General features: G+C 48.9%; 1 protein-coding gene across 5 annotated transcripts in view; it reads left to right on the top strand.

Moving 5' to 3' along the window:
- The first annotated feature begins 6,865 nt into the window (after positions 1–6,865).
- YPEL2 (yippee like 2) overlaps positions 6,866–9,453 on the top strand; it is a 66,465-nt gene continuing 63,877 nt past the window's right edge. For 3 of the 5 annotated variants that reach the window (XR_006693264.3, XR_285320.5, XM_005583867.5), the window contains exon 1: positions 6,866–7,007. The gene's annotated coding sequence lies outside the window, so the exon portion shown is untranslated. Of the gene's footprint in view, positions 7,008–7,219; positions 7,892–9,453 lie in introns of those variants that run through there. The other 2 variants (XM_045376076.2, XM_015437883.4) reach the window with 2 other exon arrangements.

The raw sequence follows: 9,453 nt of genomic DNA, 5'->3' as shown, positions 1-9,453 counted from the left end.
GAAACTCTGTCTCAAAAAATAAAAATAATAAATAAATAAATAAACTCCTAGCCAGGCATGGTGGTACCTGCCTATAATTCCAGTGACTGGAAAGACAGGTAGAAGGCTTGCTTGAGTCCAGGAGTTGGAGGCCAGCCTGGGCAACATAGCAAGAGCCTGTTTCCAAAAAAATGCTTTAAAAAATTCCTAGCCGATGTGGTGGCTCATGCCTAGCCAGTGTGGTGGCTCAGAACTTTGGGAGACTGAGGTAGGTGGCAAGGATTGCTTGAGCCTAGGAGCTCAAGACCAGCCTGGGTGACATAGGGAACCCCCGTGTCTCTAAAAAATATATAAAATAAAAATAAATTAAAATAAATAAATTCCTAGAAGTGAAATTTCTGAGTATACTAATCTTGAGACTTTTGAGAGATTTTAATCTCTAATTTTGAGAGAGATTACCAAATTGTTGTCCTCTATAGAAATAAATTATTCCAGTTTACCTTACTGCTAACAATATATGACTGGCTGTTTTTTCACATCTTCTCCAAAGCAGTGTTACTGAACTGTTATACTACTTGCCAATTTTTTTTTTTTTTTTTGAGACAGAGTCTCGCTATGTACCCCAGGCTGGAGTGCAATGGCCCGATCTTGTCTCACTACAACCTCTACCTCATGGGTTTAAGCGATTCTCCTGCCTCAGCCTCCCGAGTAGCTGGGACTACAGGTGCCCGCCACCATGTCCGGCCATTACTTGCCAATTTTGACAGATTAAAATATCACCTCATTGTAATTTTAATTTTTCTTGTTATAAGATTTAACGCTTTTTCCATATCTTTACAAGTTATTTCTTTTACTTCCACCATGAACTGTCACTTCATATCTTTGCCTTCAGAAAAATTAATCCTTAGTCTGTCATATGTGCTCCAAATATTTTTTTTTTCAGTTTCAAATATATTTATTTCTTTTCTTTTCTGTTTTTTTGAGATAGAGTTTTTGCTCTTGTCACCCAGGCTGGAGGGCAATGGTGCAATCTCCGTTCACTGCAACCTCCACCTCCCAGGTTCAAGCGATTCTCCTGCCTCAGCCTCCCAAGTAGCTGGGATTACAGGCATGCACCACCATGCCCAGCTAATTTTTTGTTTTTTTGTATTTTTAGTAGAGATGGGGTTTCACCATGTTGACCAGACTGGTCTCCAACTCCTGACCTCAGGTGATCTGCCTGGCTGGGCCTCCCAAAGTGGTAGGATTACAGGCGTGAGCCACCGTGTCCAGCATCATATGTATTTCTAATCCTAGCATTACCATTGACTAGCTGCCCAGCCTCACATATATTTCTAATTCTAGCATTACCATTACTAGCTGACCTTGGGCAAATTACTGAACCTCTCTGAGCCTACATTTACTTGCCAGTTCTCAATCTCTCATTTGAAACCCTGAGATAGATGTGTTTTAGATTCCCAAATCTTTCAGCTCATATACTGCATGTTACAGAGAACCTAGGGAGTTTGTATTTATTTATTTGTTTATTTAGAGACAGAGCCTAGCTCTGTCGTCCAGGCTGGAGTTCAGTGGTGCCATCTTGGCTTACTGTAGCCTCTGCCTCCTGGGTTCAAGCGATTCTCCTACCTCAGCCTCCCACGTAGCTGGGATTACAGGCATGTGCCACCATGCTGGCTAATTTTTGTATTTTTAATAGTAGAGACAGGGTTTCACCATGTTGGCCAGGCTGGTCTCAAACTCCTGGCCTCAAGTGATTGGCCTGCCTCGGCCTCCCTAAGTGCTGGGATTAGAGGCGTGAACTAACTTGCCAGGCTGAGTTTGTACTCTTTCAAACTTCAATATTTCTACAAGAAACATATGGATATTCTAGGTGAAATTAATAAAGACTAGAAATGACCTCATGTCAGATAAGGTTTGCCATCAAGTGAGCCATGTCAAACTAACTTTGGATTTTCAGAGCTTTTTGAACTTTGGAATTATGCTTAAAAAATGTAGACCTGTGGTTGTTGTGAATATTAGATTAAATTAAACAATGCATGTAACATGTCTATACCAGTTTCTAAAACATAGGAAGCACCAAATAAATGATTTTTACTGTAGTTAAGAGGGAGGTGCTAAGCCCTCACCACTCTTGCTTCCAGATCTTTTAGATTGGCATAGGGTTTCGCTTTGTGGAGTAGTTTGATCTTTGGCTGTTTTCTTGTAAAGGCGATTGGGATATTTCAGGGTAACAGAAGGTAAGCAGTTTTAGTCTTTGACAGTGTAGAAGAAAAAGAATGATTAGGTTTTGAAGCCAGTTGGATCAGGGTTCAAATTTCAGAGCATCAGCTCCTTTTTAAAATGAGGGAAATATCTATCTTGCTGGTTGCTTTGAGGATTAAATATAACTAGATGGAAGAGAAACTGCTCTGCACACAATATGTGCTCAATAAATGGTAGCAAATGTTTTTTTAAAGCATTCAAGAAGCCCAAGGTACAACCCTCCCTTGTTAACAGTCTGAAAGGCACAGAATCAGCCACTTTCATGACCGAAAATAAGAGACTTGGATGGGGATCAGAGAAAGCATTTATTGTACATAAAGAAACAAAGCACTGTTACCATCATGTGTCTGCGGGAAGACGGCACCAGGCCCTCTTCTGTGATGCAATGTCATGGGACTTTACTGGAGTGGGGGTTGGAGGGGGTATGGTGTGACCTCTGAGGAACAGCTCTCTCTCCTACACAGGCAGAGCTGGCCATTTTCCCAGGTGGTATGTAGTGTGAGAGCCTGGTGGCCTCTAGCCTTCAGGAAGTTTCCATTGTACTGTGATTTTTAAAATGTAGTTTGTCCCTTTTATATAGAACAAACTAAAGTTTCAAGTTTAATGTTATCATACTACAAAGTAAGACTGCTATCTGTTGATCAGTATACTCTGAGAACAGATCCTATCAATTTCTGTTTGGACTCCCACTGGATTCAACTCAGATATAAACCTTTAGGGAGGGCCTACCATGTGCCAGGTGCTGAAAATACAAGGATGATCTGATAAGGTTCCAGCCCAAGAGGGACTGGCAGAGAGGAGAGATAACTGATAACTCTTAATTGGAAGTGTGGAGTGTGGGGTGACGTAATGGAGCTCTGAGTAAAGTACTATGTAGGGTACTAAGAAGAGGAAAAACTATTTTTCTGGGGAGGCTACGGGAAATTCTTCCACAGAAGTGATAGTTGATCCAATCTTTGGACTGAATCATCAGGCAAATGGATTTGAGACGGGATGAGAGGAAAGGGCTGAGGGGCGGGGAAGGGGGATAAAGGAGAGAACAATATTCCAAGTGAAAGAAACCGCAGGGACAAAGATATGAGGCAGTAGGCACACTCATGCATTTGTTCAGATAGTCATTCAAAAATCTGTTGAGTGCTAGTCACTGTTCTTGGCACTTGGGACACAACAGGAAGCAAGACAGACAGGTCCCTGATGTTTATACAGAGTTTACACTTCAGAGCTAGATGGGACCAAAAAAAAAAAAAAAAAAAAAAAAAGCACAAAGAAATGAACAAGATGATTTCAGAGAGTGATACATATTATGAAGAAAATAAACTGGGGTTATGATAGAAAGGGGGCACGGCATGTATGAATGGGCAATCCTCCTCTCTGGAGGAGGCTTTTTTTTTTTTTTTGAAACAGAGTCTCGCTCTGTCTCCCAGGCTGGAGTGCAGTGGCGTGATCTTGGCTCACTGCAACCTCTGCCTCCCGGGTTCAAACGATTCTCTTGCCTCACTCAGCCTCCCAAGAAGCTGGGATTACAGGTGCCTGCCACCATGCCCAACTAATTTTTGTATTTTTAGTAGAGATGGTGCTTCACCATGTTGGCTGGTCTCGAACTCCTGACCTCAGGTGATCTGCCTGCTCTGGCATTCCAAAGTCCAAAAGGGATTACAGGCGTGAGCCACCGCACCCCGCATTTGACCTCAGAACCAAATGGTGAAGAGGCAGCCTTCTGGGGACAAGGTGTTCCAGGTGGAGGGGATGGCAAATACAAACACCCTACGACAGGATGAGGAACAGAAAAAAGGCCAGCTTGACTGCAGCAATTTGAGCAAAGGACAGTTGGTGGAAGACCAGAGAGGTTGGCAGGCCTGGTTACTAGGGCCTGTGGGCCACCAGAAGGAGTTTGTTTAGAAGAAGTACCATCTGGCTGCTGCACAGAGAATGGGCTGGAAGCAGGGAGATCAGTTGAGAAGCTGTTGCTTATTCTAGGCAAGAGATGTTGGTGGCTCCAACCAGGGTGCAGCAGCAGAGGCATATGTGTGCAGAGCAAATACATATTTGTGAAGTGAAACTGACAGGACCTGTTGATGAACTGGGAGGTGGCTGGGTGGTGAGGGGAAGGAAGATGTAATTAATTATTTCAAATTAATAATATGCAGGTTGAGAGGTTGAGTAAGGTGAACACGTAAAAGTGACTCTGTTCACAGCAGCAATAGCACCAATATGGCAATAGTGGGAAGATGGGATTAGTGAGAGGTCGCTGGAAAATATGCCGTGAAGGCTCTGGGAATGAATGAATTTGGCTTCACACAGAGGAGACAGAGGTACTGTTCCATTGACAAAGGCAGACTGATAATCTGTGAAGCCAGGAATCTCTCAAACTTTTAGCAGCAGGAGTTTTTGTTTGTTTGTTTGTTTAAGCCTTGGCTGACTTTGAACAAATTCGTTTATTTCTCTCTCTCTCTCCATCTCTTTTTTGCTTTCCAGGATAAACATCTGTCTCATTTCACCAACTCTCCATTGGCCTCAGCGTCTCTCCTCTCAGTAGATTTTTCAGATACTATCATCCTAGTCAAGCAGGAAATTCTGTCCATAGTAGGCACTGAGAAAATTTATTGAGGGACAGTTCAAGGGCCCCTCTCCCTCTCTGGGTTCAGAGAAGAGAAGTTGAATCTATTTGTTTCATCTCTCCCTTCTCCTTTCCCAGCTCAAAATGCTTGGCTCTTTTTGACTTGGAGGAGGCACGATCAGGCTTAATACTTTTGTTGTTGTTGGTTGGCTGGCTGGTTCTATTGTCTCCTGGCCCTAAGGTCTAGGGCCTCTTCCAGTCCCCTGCATACACACAGCAGGCCTGAAGGGGTCCTCAGAGCTCCCTCTGAAACCACGGTACCAGGCTAGTCTTTTTTAGCTAACATTATCTTTTATTTAAACAGAAACAGTAGCCACCAGTCTTGTTACATAACGTACCAATATCCTGGGTGTTAAACTAATTCAGCATCTACTGTTAGGAAGTGGTGATGTGGCAACACAAATATTCGCTCGCACAATATTGCGGAAACATAACAAACATGACTTTCTGGTCCTACTTAAAATTTCAGAGCTGGAAGGGACTTGAGATCATCCTATTTCAACCCTCCTTCTTTTAAACTGTGGAAACCTAGGCCTGGAGAGACAAAGAAACATGCTCAAGAAGCAGATCAGGGCGAGACAGCAAGCTCTTGCTAATCTAAAGAATCCATGACATCTTAGATTAAGGATTAAATGCTAAACAGTTCTTGTTTGTGATTCCTTCCCATCTGAAAGCATTCCCCGCCCCCCCTGCCCCCCCCCCCACCTTTTAGACTCTCTAGTCAGTTGTGAACCATGACATAGCCTCTGTTTACACTGAAACTGCAAATCTGATGCTGATATGTCAGCACCACAATACTGAGGTATTTGGGGTGTTTTGTTGTTTTCACTAACTTTGGGGACGGGATTCACATGCAATAGACATTAACTGAATACAATTTGGTTGACCAAGCATATTTGAAAGACAGCTGGGTGGAGATGCAGGTGAGCCAGCATTCTGGGTGTACGTGCAAACCAGTGTGTGGAAGGCGGGGAGTCAGCTGCACTTCCTGCAGCACCCCACATCCTGATAGCTGCACAGTAAATCACTAGTTTCCTTGGACGAGGAGTTCCCAGAGGAACTGCGGAACCCCAGTGTCTTGAGTGAAAGGCAGAACCTGCTCTGTTCACCTTGTCCGTGCCTACATTCTTTATCAAACTGACCTGTCTTCCTGCTGGGAAACTGCCCCACTCCACCCACCTGGTGCCTCCCTGGATTCCTGACTGCCATGAGGTTATTTTTTAACCTGCTCTTCCTTGAAAAGCACCACCCCAATGATCCAGAACGTGGACTCCTCCCCTCTGGTCACTCGGACCATCCCACTCTAACCATCGTCATCTGCCTCTAAAAGTCATGGAAAATTAGCAGCAATAGATCGGTCTTCAATTCCTCTAAGCCCCTTTCGTACTTTTAATTCGCCGAAATTACTAGCAGGAAAGAGAGAAGAGGGGAAATGCATGGCTTCTGAGCAGGGCATGGGTGGGCTGGGTGGAACCGGGACTATCGTTTTAAATTCAATTGCCCCGGGTCCTGAGGGCCACTTCTGGTAATTTAAGCTATGGCTTAGGGCGAGGTTTAAAAAGTAAGAAAGGAATGACTATCTTGAGCCTCCAAGGAGAAGCACTGCAAATCCCCCCGCCCCCAAATACAACCCAGGTTCTGGGAATCCCAGCCCTGCCCTGGGGACAAACCCCAAACCCAAATAAACAGCGCCCTCCTAGGCGCTGACAGCCCACCCAGCTTTGTCTCTATGGGTCCCTGCCCCTCCGGCAAGTTGCCCGGACGGGCGGGACCCGGACCAGCCTCACTCTTGTCGCCCAGGCCAAGCCGGGCCGGGCCGAGGGGTGGGGGACTGGGCGGTCGGGGAAGCGGGGGGCGGAGTTCCGTCCTCTGATGATTGGCTCCGCGCGGATGGGCTGCGGCTGCGCCCGGCCAACCCGCGGCGTGTTGCTATGTGCTGAGTCGAGGGGATAGGCGCGGGGGTGCGTCCGTCACGGGGTAGCCCCCGGCCCGGACCCGGAGGGATGCGGAGTGGCGGCCGCGGCAGTGGCGGAGACTGTGGCTTTAAGAGCGCGCCGGGAGCCCGAGCCCCATCCGGGCCGCGCTTCGCCGCTGCGCACCGCCGCGGAGCCGAGCCCCGCGCTGGCCGGACGGGGCCGCCTGCCGCCGGGTGAGTGCGCCGGAGTGCGGCGCGGGCTGGTCGCGCGTGGGCGTGGGGCGCACTGTCAGCGCGGGCTCTGGGTCCCCGGCCCCGGACCCCGGACTCCCCCGGCCGGGCCTGCGCGGGGTTGGAGGTGCGGCGCTCTCGGTTCCGCGTGGGGTCCCCGTGGGGGCCGCGGGCGCCGGGGGCGGGGAGCCGCAGCCGGGCCACGTGACCGGTTTGTTTACAAACATTGCCGGGCCCGCGGCTGCTCACTGAGAGAGCCCGGGGCGCGGGACCCCCGGTCGGGGTGGAAGACGCACGGCAGGGGCCGGGCAAGTCTGCGGGGCCAGGTTTGGGGTGGGGGCGCGGAGCTGGGATCGCCGCTTCCTCCTCCGCGTCGTCCCCGCGGGTTCGGACTCCGTGGGGTCCGGGTGGGGCTGGAGACGCCCTCCGTCCACTCGTGACGCCGCGTCTCCTTCGGAGAGTCCTGGGGACACTTGGACACAGGGCACCGCCCTGGGGGCCTCCCACTGTGGGACTGGGCGCCGTCGAAATTTCTCGGAGCGCGTCGTCGGCCCCGGCCCGAACCGAGGTAACCGCAGTCGAGTTCCTGCCTGGCCGCGTCCTGGCGCCTCCCCGGTGTCCTTGCCAAGGGGGTGGGCGCGAAGTCCTGCCCAAAGGAACGCGGGGGCCTCTGCCGCGAGCGCCTCCCCGGAGCTGGCGCTTAGGGGCGGCCCCGACCTTTCGCCACTTCCAGTTTACCGTAGTTGGCCGCCGACCTCCTCTGGTGTCTTTCCCAGAGTGGTGGGCTTTCCTCCGGTCTTGGGGGCGTGCAGGGGTGGGGGACACCTGTTCTTTTGGACTTCTTGTCCAGAAGATTGCTACCTCTGTGCGAGAGTTTAAAAAGCCAGGTGAGCGAGTGTCCCGTTTTCCTCCGCTTAGTGCGGAGCTGCACCCTCTCCCGGCCTCCAGTCCCGCCGCTGTGAATGGCCCCAGGGAACTGCTCCGAAGCTTTCCGGGGGTTTTGCTTTCTGGCTTTTCTGCTGATTTTGCTGTCCTTGCAACTTGGGAGGCTCTTGAGTGAGTCCTTGCCTTTGGTGAATCTGAAGGCTAACGAGGCAGCTGTCTTTTTCTCCCTGCCCTTCCTTCCTTGCTCTTCCTTGTCCCAAAGCATTGGGTAAGAAGGGTAGCGGTCAGCTTTCCTGTGCCTTACGGAGCATTAGAGGTGCAAGAAGTTCGGTAAACCACCTCACTGGCTCTGGGGTGGGACTTGATTTCACATGGTTTTTGCTCCCCCGTGCTCTCCTGGCTCTGGGGGCCACCTGGCCTGTGAGTGACTGAGTCTTGCCTCCGGTGAGGAACATTTTCATTCTTCTAAACTGTGTTTTGAGTGGCTGCAAGTTCTTTTCCCCAGAAACAGGCCCAGCCTGGGGAGAGCTGTGCAGACTTCCCCCTTGGCACCATCCCCTGTCCCCAGCTCCATGATCGGGTCTCAGGCAGGAGTGCAGTGGGAGCCTCATCCCCTTCCTCAGCTGGGCTTTGCCGCGGCAGGTTAACATTCAATGATAGCATTTCTTGGATCTGTCTTGGTATTTCTGTGCTTGAACCAAAATCAAGATGCTTGGAGTTAGGGGTGGAAAATGGAAAATAAACACCATGCACAAGAAAACCGTTTTCCTTCTTCCCTCTAGGAGCGTGGTTTTCAGACTTTGAGTGAGACCTGCAGTGCATACAGGTCTGTAACTGAAATAAGTTTCAGAGAACAATAATTACCCTTTCTACCTGCAGTGTGCTCTGTTTTAAAGTTTTTTTTTTTTTTTCTACTTCATTAAAAAATAATCAACTGCTGGTTACGACCCATTAATTTGATTTCCTGACCAAGCAGGTCCTGACCCACAGTTTGAGAAGCATCGCTTTAGGGCAGAGGTCCTCAAACTTAAAACGTGTATAAAGATGACCTGGGTCGTGTTTAAAAATACAGTTTGTCAGGCTATTCGGCAGATGTTTATTTTCAGTGGGCCACAGGAATCTGCATTTTTACAAAGGGACCCATGAGATTGTGATGCAGGTGCTTGATAAGAGCCCCTGATCTAGTGGGAACTGGAGGCAGGGAACAGTGAAAGGTATTTACTTGGCTCTGAAGTGCAGTCAGGTATGTGACCCCATACTCTGCAATCCCAAAATCACTCAGCTGCCAATCACACTGGCTTAGGCTTTGAAAAGTCTAAGGACACAGTATTGTTTCTTCTCAACTGCCACGAACCAGTTGGCTTTAAGAGACTGGTATCCCTCGCTCTCCACTCCAGCCTGTTTGAGGGCTGCTGCACAGTGTTGTGTACCAGGAGATGTTTCTAGGTGTGTGGGGGTTGGAGATGTGAGTAGTGCCAATGAGTTGCGTGAGTGTTGCTGTGCTGTTCATAGATTATGTGAATTTTTCATTGTCTTAATGATTTTTAACGGTTTTGCAGGCAGC

Source organism: Macaca fascicularis, chromosome 16 (assembly GCF_037993035.2).
Source record: "Macaca fascicularis isolate 582-1 chromosome 16, T2T-MFA8v1.1".
NCBI lineage: Eukaryota > Metazoa > Chordata > Mammalia > Primates > Cercopithecidae > Macaca > Macaca fascicularis.
The sequence above is the reverse complement of the archived record's forward strand: the minus strand, read 5'-3'. Positions and strand labels throughout refer to the sequence as shown.